Source organism: Ahaetulla prasina, chromosome 1 (genome assembly GCF_028640845.1).
Source record: "Ahaetulla prasina isolate Xishuangbanna chromosome 1, ASM2864084v1, whole genome shotgun sequence".
Lineage (NCBI taxonomy): Eukaryota > Metazoa > Chordata > Lepidosauria > Squamata > Colubridae > Ahaetulla > Ahaetulla prasina.
Window position 1 is genome coordinate 377,196,811 of NC_080539.1, and position 12,575 is coordinate 377,209,385.

The window sequence follows — 12,575 nt, forward strand, 5'->3', positions numbered from 1 at the left end:
ATGGAAGTCCAAGTTGGGAAATGGGGAGAGGTTATCAGCCAGGTGGCACAAAGAACTACTTGGACCAGAGGACAGGCTAAGACAATGGAGTTGGTCAGAGGTTTTCCTAGGAGTTTCCTTGCCTTGTTCCCTGGCTTGGTGGCCATGAAGGCCAGAACTACCATGACAGTTTTTGCCAACACAGAGGAAACCGCCAGAGAAAAGAGAATGGCAAAAGCAATTTGTCGGAAGAGACAGGTGATCTTCCCTGGTCGACCAATGAAGAGGAAGGAGCAGAGGAAGCAGAGCAGGAGGGAGACCAGGAGAATGTAGGTGAGGTCTCGGTTGTTGGCCTTGACAATTGGTGTGTCATGATGTTTAAGGAAAACCACAAGGACTGTAGATGTGGTCACAAAGAGAAAAAAAGCGAGAGAAACTAAAGCGTATCCCAAGTTATTTTGATAGGCAAGGAAGTGGACCTTCTTCACAATGCAATGATTCTTCTCCTGGTTTGGATATTGGTCTTCTGGGCATGTGTCACAGTGGGCTGCATCTGAAATCAAAATTCTTTATCTGAGCAGTTCAATAATATCTAACATGACTATTAGTCATCACTCAGGGTGGACATAATTGTCTCCTCTCTGCAGTGGACAACTCAGAATGATAATGATGGAAAGACAAATCGTGCAACTTGTGGTGCATCAAAAAAGGACAAATCGTCCTTCATTCATGATGACTATGGGATGATGTTGGGCAGAGAAAAGGATCTATTGAGCCCCACCTGGCCTGGTCAATTTGGTGGAGGAGAAAAGCTGGTTCTAAATGTTGATAAAACAAAGGAGATCATTGAAAGAGCTGGCATAGTCATACCCCACTCAATATCAAGGATGCAGCTGTAGAGACGGTCAACAGTCTTAAGTATCTGTGGGTGCAGACAGCTAACAATCTGAACTGGTCTCTCCACACGTCATCCATAGTGAAGCATGCAAACTAACATACACATTTCTTGTGTCAGATTAGGAGAGCACATCTTTCTCCTTCTGTTCCAGACACTTTACAGAAGCACTATTGAGAGCATTTTAAAAAACTGCATCCCTGTTTAGTTTGGTGGCAGCAGTGTCTCAGACAGAAAGTCCCTACAGAGAATGGTGAGGACAGTTGAGAAGATTATAGGAAGCTGGCTTCCCATTATTCAGGATACAGCTTATAAGGGCTCTGTGTTTGGAGCTTGGAGCAGTGTTAGAGACCCCACACACCCACTTCATGGTCTGTTTATGGTGCTCCCTTCTAAGAGGAGATGTCAAAGTATTTCTGGTAGGACTACTAGATTCCGTAACAGCTTTGTTCCTTATGCCATTCATCTTGTACGCTCACAGGATTCTTTTTTATCACCATGTATACGTATGTATTCGAACAAGGCTGTAATGTTTCTCTGTGTCATATACATGTGTGTATATTCATAATGGTTATCTTTTGAGAGCTGAATGCAACAAAATTTCATTTTAATGTGTGTTGATCAGTGTACACTTAAAATTACAGTAAAGATTCTACTCTACTCTATTCTACCCTACCCTACCCTACCTTACCCTACCCAATTTCTATTTCTATTTCTATTATTTTTATTCCATTCTGCTCTGTTCCATTCCATTCTGTTCTCTTCTATCCTTCATTCCAATATTCTATTCTATTCTATTCTATTCTATTCTATTCTATTCTATTCTATTCTATTTATTCTATATATATAGCATCATTTGTGTTGTAAAAGTTGTACCTTGATGAAGGTATCTTTTCTTTTATGTACACGGAGAGCATATGCACCAAGACAAATTCCTAGTGTATCGAATCATACTTGGTCAATGAAAAATTCTATTCTATTCTATTCTATTCTGTTCTGTTCTGTTCTGTTCTGTTCTGTTTCATTCCATATTTCTATCCTGTTCTATTCTGTTCTGTTGTTCTGTTGTTCGGTTTGGTTTTGGTCTAGCCTAGCCTAGCCTAGCCTAGCCTAGCCTAGCCTAGCCTAGCCTAGTCTATTCCTGGCATCTCCTCAAAAAAAAATAATAATCTTGAACCACATACGTCTTCTAGTCCAACCCCCACTCAAGCCAAAGACCCTTAAAGAAGGCTGCATTCAATGGGTCACTCTTTACATTTCCTCATCTTGATTTTTCTCCCTCAGCTTCTCTTTCAACCTTCTCCAGCCAGCCAGCCATGCCAGACCTCCTCATTCATGCTTGAGGGTCTCCTTGAGCAACTTGCCTGTTTGATTAGAGATGGTCCCTTCTGGGCAAGAAACACATTCATAGCAGCAAATGGGTCTCCCCTCTGCAACTTTCCTGACCTGTCCTAGAAGGCAGTGCTTCACACATCGGGAGAAAGGCTTTGTCTGTAACGAGAGATTTCAGTGTTGAAAGGTTAGAAACATTCATCTTGGTTATAGGTTCTGTCTAAAAGTGGCCTCTTTTTCCTCCATTCTGATTAGAGTTTCCATCTCAACAGCCCCTCCCCATTCCCTCAGTTTTCCTTAACCCTGGAAGCAGCAGGTGGTCCCCACCTGGTTGGCCCAGACAATGGCATCAGGATCGATGCTGAAACCTTCAGCTGAAGGAGCCTCTGGATTGAGCCATCCGACTCTCTGTCGAAGGATCGTCATATTTGCAAAGACGATCCAGTTTAGGATGTCAAATCCTACATATTTCATTCCAGTTTCTGAAAAGGAGACTTCCTCCCCAGCGGTGTTGTTAAAGACGTTATTTTTCAAGAAGGTGTGGATCTGACATTGTAAAACAAGCAAAGAAACAACTCCATGAAAGTGAAGAGATATACTGTATTTTTCAGAGTATAAGACGCACCGCAATATTAGACACAACTTTTGGGGAAGAAAATAGGGTGGGGGGAGGGAGGAATCTGCCTACCAGGTATTCATCTGGCAAGTGTCCTTAGTCTGATCAGCTTCAGCACATCCGTTTGCTGTTTTTTTTATCCCCTGCTTGGGGATAAAAAACAGCTTCTAAGGCACAGCTGAACTTTGGAGAGAGAAGCAATGAGAAAAGCAGGCAAAGCACGGGGAGATCACTTAACTTGCTACCGCCTAGTTAGGGCTGAAAAAAAAGCTTCTAAAGAACAGCTGAGAGTTGGATCGCTTCACTCGCTAGTGCCTCATTAAAGCACAGCTGATAGTTGGAGGGAAGCAGGCAAAGCTGGGAAGATCACATCACTCTCTAGCACCTCATTAGCGGCTCGTTAGAACTGGAAAAAAAAAGCTTCGGAAAAAGTTACATTCGGAGTATAAGATGCATCCAAATTTTCAGCCTCTTTTAGGAGGGGAAAATCTTATAAGCCGAAAAATACTGTAGTTTTTTTTTTAATTGCAATATGTGGAAGGAATATTATTCTGAATGCAGGACAAGAAACAGAGATGGGGTTAGCCAGCATTTCTCCAATGCACCTTTAACAGGCAATTTGTTTATTCCTTTTAGTTCATTATACACTGATGCAGAACTATAGTAGCAAGTGTGCTCTTAGTTGATAGAAGAAATAACCTTCGATGAATAAGTGGGAAAATATATGTCACCTTAAAAAAAATAAACAAAAAAGTGGGGACGCAGTGGCACAGTGGCTAAGCTTGTCGATCAGAAAGATCAGCAGTTCGGTAGTTTGAATCCCTAGCACCACGTAATAGCAATAGCAATAGCACTTAGACTTATATACACACTTCACAGTGCTTTTACAGCCCCCTCTAAGCACTTTACAGAGTCAGCCTCTTGCCCCCAACAATCTGGGTCCTCATTTTACCCACCTCAGAAGGATGGAAGGCTGAGTCAACCTTGAGCCTGGTGAGATTTCAACTGCCAAAGTACAGCTAGCAGTCAGCTGAAGTATCCTTCAGTACTGCACTCTCACCACTGTGCCACCTTGGCTTGGCTTAGGAGTGAAGTCCCATTACTTGTCTCAGCTTCTGCCAACCTAGCAGTTCAAAAGCATGTAAAAATGCAAGTAGAAAAATAGGGACCACCTTCGATGGGAAGGTAACAGTGTTCCATGCGCCTTTGGCATTGAGTCACGGCGGCCACATGGCTACGGAAATGTCTTTGGACAGCACTGGCTCTTTAGCTTTGAAACAGAGATGAGCACCGCCCCCTTGAGTCGGGAATGACTAGCACATATGTGCGAGGGGAACCTTTATCTTTCAGGCAAAAAAGAAAACTATTTTCCCGTCAAATGAAAGCGTAGACGGCGAGAAATATGCCTGTTGTGTCTTGCCCGCCCTCAGAGCAGCCGGGGCCTTCTTACCTGCTCCCGAACACTGAGGAATGTATGCCTCCCGGCCCAAGTCCTGGCTCCATGCCCACACAAACTGCAGAAGAAGGAGAATCTCCCTGCCCCAGCCCTGACTCCATGCCCAGGCAAACGGAGCAGCTAGACCCCTCCCCCTCCTCCACAGCATGTGAGCCTGAGGAGGGTTTACTCCCAAGAACAGCTGATTGGAGTGACCCTCGCATCAGAAGATTGGAGAGGCGGAGGCAACAGAAGGAAGGGAGGGGCAGGCCTTAATGAGTGCTGAGTCATGGAGCCACACCCCATGGCCTATATAAAGGATCTACTTTCTGGCAGTCTCTGAGTCAGGCAAAAGTCGAACTTATCTTGCTGAAGTCACTTACTGGTCTCCTGCCTGCTCTGAGGACTTTGCTAGGACTTTGGGCAGAGCTGCAGAGGCATGCCTGATTCGGATTTCCCTGACCCGGCCGTCAGCGGAGGAGTGGGACACGACATCGCCTGTGTTGAAACGAGACTTCATTCCATTTGTAAATTATGATATGATCTGTTGTTGCATCAGAATCCCAACTGAGCTGTAAGTTGAGGCAAAGTTCCATTTTTGGAGCGACTAGATCTTCAGCTTCAAGGATTGAGCCTACACGCTACTGCAATAGCATGTTTTGCCTGAAATTCTCACCATCCCATAAAATATTATCTACAAATATAATAGTTAGGGAGTGAGTGCCTGTATCTAAAATGACAACATAGAGCGATAGAATTGTAATCCATGGAAGATGATGTTTTTGTCCCTCCCACATTGAAATGAAACTTTTATTGTGCTTTCTTACTACATATCTGATTTCTCATTCTCGTTTACTTCCTTGTTTCCTTCTGAATCTTTTACTGAAAATTTGGTAAATGTCAAGATATGAGATTTAAATAAAAGAGGATAAAAGTATGCAGACAAGATAGTAGAGATCAGAGGCAAAAGTGTAAAATGTTTTGTAGGTCACCTTACTAAAACAGTGCAAAGTGAACATAACCAACAGAAGGGAAGATCTGAAGATGAGAGTTACCTGCCAGGGTTTCACAGAGAGGTGAAGGTGTAGCTTCTTTCTGCCCCTCTTCAATGCCTGTTGTGACTCCAACATATACGCAGCATGTAATGCGTGTGCCACAGAATAGGCAGCATTGTAGACGCTGTAGCTGAAACCGGTCATCTTTCCATCAAAGACGGAGGCTGGGCGGGTGTCCAGATTCTCTTCTCCTGTGCAAACCCTTCGGCCACCAGGTGAGGTCAGACCTGCCTTCAAAACCTGACAGTCAAATACAACTTCCCACCATTCGGGGAGAAAGACGTCTCCATGGGGTTCGTGTGGATTCAGAGCCCAGAGATAATCTTTGAATCCTGGCACCGGGTTTGTGTGAACCGTGAAAGACAAAGCTCCATGGAGGGTTTTTAATTTCACCCAATCGTAGTGATAGCCAATCGCTGAAAATTCCCATTGGGTGGTCAGGATCCAAACCATCCGAAAAGCCATGTCATTCTCTTCTTCATAAAAGTAGAGAGATAATATAAGGCTTTGCAGAGTATTTGAATCCCCCGAGACAATCACAACCTGAGCATCGTTGTTCAAAATTGTCCAAAGCAGATCTATTTGTTCCTTGTGCAATACGTTGAACACTGTGATTCGGGACCGGATCTGTTCCACAAATTGTACGCAGATGTCATTCTGGGCAAGGGTCGTGTTAAAAATCTGGATGAAATGATCACTGCTTTCCGAATTCTGAACAATAATCCCGATCCAGTTCCACCCGAAATAGAGAAGGAGCCGAACTATGGCTGCATTCTGTAGGTGATACTGGGGATCGATCTGGTAGAAGGTGGGGAACCGGCTCTTATCCCTCAAAAAAGGATCAGAGAAGCGGTAACCCAGCTGAAGGGAGGGTGGAGATGGAGGAAAAGGAAGAGGTTAAGCAAGGAAAACGGAACCTGTATTTTTTGTTACTAACCTCAAAACATGTAGACTAGCAGGGTATCCAATCTTGACCTCAATCCCCACAATAGCAATAGCACTTAGACTTATATGGGGCCTCTGGTGGCTCAACAGACTAAGCAGTCTGTTATTAACAGCAGCTGCTTGCAATTACTGCAGGTTCAAGTCCCACCAGGCCCAAGGTTGACTCAGCCTTCCATCCTTTATAAGGTAGGTAAAATGAGGACCCAGATTGTTGGGGGCAATAAAAGTTGACTTTGTATATAATATACAAATGGATGAAGACTATTGCTTAACACAGTGTAAGCCGCCCTGAGTCTTTGGAGAAGGGCGGGATATAAATTCAAATAAAAATTAAAAAAAATACCGCTTTACAGTGCTTTATACTCTAAGTCCTCTCTAGCCCTTTAGCCCTCTCTAAGCAGTTTACAGAATCAGCATCTTGCCCCCAACAATCTGGATCCTCATTTTACCCATCTCAGAAGGACAGATGGTTGAGTCAGCCTTGAGCCTGGTGAGATTCAAACTGCCAAATTGCACTCAGCCGGCAGTCAGCAGATGTAACCTGCACTGCTCCATTCTCACCACTGCGCTGTCATGTCCCACTCCTCCGCTGACGGCTGGGTCAGGGAAATCCGAATCAGGCGTGGCTCTGCAGCTCTGCCAAAGTCCTAGCAAAGTCCTCAGGGCAGGCAGGAGACCAGAAAGTGACTTCAGCAAGATATGTTTAGACTTTGCCTGACTCAGAGAATGCCAGAAAGCAGGTCCTTTATATAGGCCATGGGGTGTGGCTCCATGACTCAGCATTTATCCAGGCCTGCCCCTCCCTTCCTTCTGTTGCCTCCGTCTATCAAGTCTTCTGACGCCGAGGTCACTCAGTCGGCAGCTGTTGGCAATTGACCTCCTCAGGCTCACATGCTGTGGAGGAGGGAGGGTCTAGTTGCTCCGTTTGCCTGGGCATGGAGCCAGAGCTGGGGGCTGGAGATACTTCCTCCTCTTCAGCCTGTCTGGGCATGGAGCCAGGGCTGGGGCCGGGAGGCATACTAGGACATTCCTCCGTGTTCGGAAGCAGATAAGAAGGGCCCGGCTGTGGTGAGATCGGACGAGACACAACATGCGCCACCTTGGCTACAATACAATCTTATATGGTCATGAGATATTTTTTACCAGTCACAGAATTGGCTCTGTAGGTTGTTGTCAGTAACCACAGGAGGAAGACCTTACATCATGACATCTGCATTCCCCCTTTCATGTCGTTGCGTGTCCCCGTACCTGAGAAATCTTGAAATTTCCAAATATGGTTGCCATCTGGTATGAAGTTCTGGAGTTGAGACCTCCAAGGACAGAGAGAAGGTCGTCCTGTGTGTCACACTTATAGTTAGGGGACAATTTTCCTCGGCTGGAGAGCAGAGACAGGCTGACATCTTGGGCCATGCTTGCGTATTGGTTCTCTTCATAGATGCGGAAGCCCAGGGTGATGTTGGGGAGAAGCTGTGGGTCTTTGTTGACCTCCTGGGTGGCAAATGCCAAAGCCAGAATGTGTTGGTAGTTCTTGGGAATAGGTCTTTGTTGCAAGTGTTGGAGGATAAAAAATAGAAGGGAGGAGGAGGAAGACTTTTGTTAAGAAAGAATTATCAGGATTCTAGGAGTTAATCATAAAACAGATCGATACAATTCATTTTACTGCGGTCAGAAAACAGGGTTTCTGCAAATCAGTTGATCTTGTTATTACGGTCAATAGTGCATGACAAAAACTTTTTTCCTTGTCTCAGCATTTCTGTGAGACAAGTTGATGCACAAGTTATAATTTATGACATGACCTCAGTTGAAGTCAGTATTGACTTTTCCAAATACGAACTTCTCAATCCAATTAAGGAAATCTGGCTTAATATCTTGATAAAATGTAATATATCCAGTGATGGAAATCCTTCTATTCTGCTTTCTCAGGCACATTTTCCTTGTCTGACACCCTATCATGTACTCAGAGTCCTATTGACTTTAGGTGACTTTAGAAATCCAAAAAATTAGGAGGGTAGATGTGGGAGAAACATCTAGATCGAACAGCCAAGAAGTAGATACAGACAGAAATAAAGATCCAAGAGAGGAATATGGGAGGCAAATCAAAAGAAGCATAGCAATTAAATATTGAAGTGGGCAAGAGATGATGGATAGATGATCTAAGGGCCGGAATAGCTCAGGCAGCTCAGGCTGTTAGAGCCTGTTATTAGAACACAGCAGCCTGCAATTACTGCAGGTTCAAGTCCCACCAGGCCCAAGGTCGACTCAGCCTTCCATCCTTTATAAGGTAGGTAAAATGAGGACCCAGATTGTTGGGGGCAACAACATAGTGTAAGCCGCCCTGAGTCTTCGGAGAAGGGCGGGATATAAATGTAAAAATAAAATTAAAAAAAATAAAATCTCTCTTTTTTGTTGTTCTGATTTGCTTTTCTTTCTTTCTCTCTTTCTTTTCTTTTTTTAGGTAGGTGACATAACTAGAAGTTAGGTAGGATAGAAAGAACATGTTTTTTTAAATAAAGGGTGATACGATTAAAAGTTAGAAAAAGAGATAGAAATAAGAGAGGGGGAATATTAGTGTATACATTTATATATTAAGCTAATAGTAATAACAAGAGAAAATATGGAATAATTGAATAATGATAGTCTGTAACTGAATAAAAATGTGTATTATTATTATTAGAAATATATAAGTTGATTGAATGTAGTAACTATGATTAATTTTACTAGTTCTATTTGTATTAGAATGCATGAGGACAATCTGGGTCCTTGTTTTACCTACCTTATAAAGGATGGAAGGCTGAGTCAACCTTGGGCCTGGTGGGACTTGAACCTGCAGTAATTGCAAGCAGCTGTGTTAATAACAGACTGTCTTAGCAGTCTGAGCCACCAGAGGCTAGCAGTGGCTAGCAGTGATTAAGCCAATATATCTGGATGGCCTTTTCAGTGTCTCAGAATATGGAACTCTTTCTGTTGGGGATTCTCCAAAGAAGCTTGCTCCACTCACCTAGAACTGTCCAGGATTGGGCATTTAACTGCAGATTGGTGGGAAGCCGGACTTGATGAGACAAAAGACAGACTTTCTCTACATGCAATATAATGCAAAGCATGAAGGTTGGTGTTACAGATCATCTGAATAATGAGACAAGAAGATGAATGGAGTCCAGCCATGAAGTAGAAGACCCTATTTTATGCTTAACTGGTTTCTCTGCAATATGTACATTGCCTTCAGGAACATGGAGAAAGGGCTGACTCTGTATTCAATGTGACAAGCTGTCCTTCACCACTGAAGAGTCAGAAGGCTTGAGGAGGGAATTAGAGGGAGATTGAATCATCAAGGAGAATCAATTTGTCCTAACTAGGATGGCTCTACATCAACAGAGGCTGGGTGGGATTAAATCTGCCCCCTTCTCAAGACTGCCCTTTCCACGTTTCCCTGACAAAAAAGACAACCAAGAAAACACTTACAGAGAAAGGTTATCCCAAGTAGGAGGCTCAAGTAAGGGAAGCGGTATGACCATAGGAATAGAGAGAGGCAGGTTTCCACCGATGATGAGATCTCCAGGTCTGTAGTAGTCTTTTGCACTAGGAAAGGTCTCCTCCAGAAGCAGTTTGGCCTCAGGTCCATCTGGATGGCTGTAGGCAAAGTCCATAGCAACATGAGAAGCCAACTCATTGTCTACAGAAAGGGACCTTCTTCCTAGAGGACAGTCAACGGAGGATGATGTAGGCAGTGTGGTGCTGTGATGACTTCAGAGGGCTCAAGTAGGGTTTTAAGTCTTCAAGATAAGCATTGATCTTAGCTCCAGCTCTAAAGAGACCCAGCCATATTATTCAGAGCATGCTAAGTAAACATGTTTTGACCGGACACAAACTTCTTTATGCTCAGGAGGTGGGTGGGTGAGGTTTAATCTCTGGAACTCTACTGAGATGAAGTAAGAATTACTAGCATTTGATGAATCCCAGGAGAGAGGAATGTCCACATTATTTCCATAACCCTAGAGTCTATGGCATTTGGCATGAGGAAAACTTATTTGTGAAGCCACAATTGTGTGTCTCTTTCTGTGAACTCTGATTGGAGAGTCATGCAACTGTAGAGTTGGAGGAGAACTTGTCCGATCTCCTTAAAGTAGGACATATACAGGGCAAACTCTTTGAAATCCCTGAGATCTCTTTCAAATTAATTTTTTGCTGCCACCACCAAACTCTTTTAGATTTAGGAACTCTCTGAGACTTTCTTGAACTGTTTCACATGGCCTTTATCCCAGCAGCGTTACCAAATGGGCCAGTGGACATGTGTTTTAACTATGAGGGACGTAGATGGTTTTTTAATTAACACACCTTTTCTTCTTTTCTTGATTACTTACTTTTTTTTTTTTGTTTACATTTATATCCCGCCCTTCTCCGAAGACTCAGGGCGGCTTACAGTGTATAAGGCAATAGTCTCATTCTATTTGTATATTTTTACAAAGTCAACTTATTGCCCCCCCAACAATCTGGGTCCTCATTTTACCTACCTTATAAAGGATGGAAGGCTGAGTCAACCTTGGGCCGGGCTTGAACCTGCAGTAATTGCAGGCTCTGTGTTCTAATACCAGCCTGAGCTATCCCGGCCCTTCCTGAGCTATCCCAGCCCTTGTATTCTGTCCAGTCTAACCATTATTTGAGTGAGTAAACAATATTTTTGTCAGCTCTACCTGGCTTGGCTGGGCCCTTACAGCCATCTTGCCATCAAAAGAAGAAGGAGAAAGGGGGAAGAATGGGAGGAAGGATAAAAGGGCAATAAAGTTTTGTGTGTACGTGATGAAATTTGGAGGGGAGAATGACAGGTGAGAAGGACCAAAGCAGCTGGATTCCAATTGCACCCATCCATCCCATGGCCAGGCACCCTGAGAAATATGCAGATTGCCCCAAACATCTCAGAGTTCTCAAAACATTTTGGCGAGCTCCAGTTGGCTGGAAATGGACTGGACATGAGGGAGGGATGGGCTAGGGGAAACCTATACCTCATTTTGTATCGAGTGAGTGCAGTGATTTCAGAGCTGGCTTTCAGAGCTGCAACCAACACTCTTTAAGAAAAGAACCCTTTGCTTTAATCAAAGGGAGTCAAAGGCTTTTCTTTTTTTATTTCAAAGCAATCCATTTCCGTAAGGCATTTGACAAAGTAGACCACAAACTACTTCTTGGTAAGCTAGAAAAATGTGGAATAGATAATATCACCACCGGATAGATTTGTAGATGGCTGACAAACCATACTCAATGAGTAGTCCTTACTGGTACTACATCCATATGGAGAGAAGTTCCTTCCTTCCTTCCTTCCTTCCTTCCTTCCTTCCTTCCTTCCTTCCTTCCTTCCTTCCTTCCAATAATAATAATAACAACAACAACAGCAACAACAACAACAACAGAGTTGGAAGGGACCTTGGAGGTCTTCTAGTCCAACCCCCTGCCCAGGCAGGAAACCCTACACCATCTCAGACAGATGGTTATCCAACTTTTTCTTAAAAATTTCCAGTGTTGGAGCATCCACAACTTCTGCAGGCAAGTTGTTTTACTTATTGATTGTTCTAACTGTCAGGAAATTTCTCCTTAGTTCTAAGTTGTTTCTCTCCTTGATTAGTTTCCATTCATTCCTTCTTGTTCTACCCTCAGGTGCTTTGGAGAATAGTTTGACTCCCTCTTCTTTGTGGCAACCCCTGAGATATTGGAACACTGCTATCATGTCTCCCCTAGTCCTCCTTTTCATTAAACTAGACATACCGAGTTCCTGCAACCGTTCTTCATAAGTTTTAGCCTCCAGTCCCCAAATCATCTTTGTTGCTCTTCTCTGCACTCTTTCTAGAGTCTCAACATCCTTTTTACATCGTGGCGACCAAAACTGAATGCAATATTCCAAGTGTGGCCTTACCAAGGCATTATAAAATAGTATTAAGACTTCACGTGGTCTTGATTCTATCCCTCTGTTTATGCAGCCCAGAACTGTGTTGGCTTTTTTGGGAGCTGCTGCACACTGCTGGCTAATATCTAAATGGTTGTCCACTAGGACTCCAAGATCCCTCTCACAGGTACTACTATTGAGCAAGGCACCACATATCCGGTACCTGTGCATTTTGTTTTTTTGGCCTAAATGTAGAACCTTACTTTTTTCACTGTTGAATTTCATTTTGTTAGATAGCGCCCAATGTTCAAGTCTGTCAAGATCATTCTGTAACTTGAGCCTATCTTTTGTGGATTACTGCCTTGTTGTGGTGAAGGGGCTTGCGTACCTTAATGAAGCTATGAGCTATGCTGTGCAGGGACACCCAAGACGGACAGGTCATAGCAGAG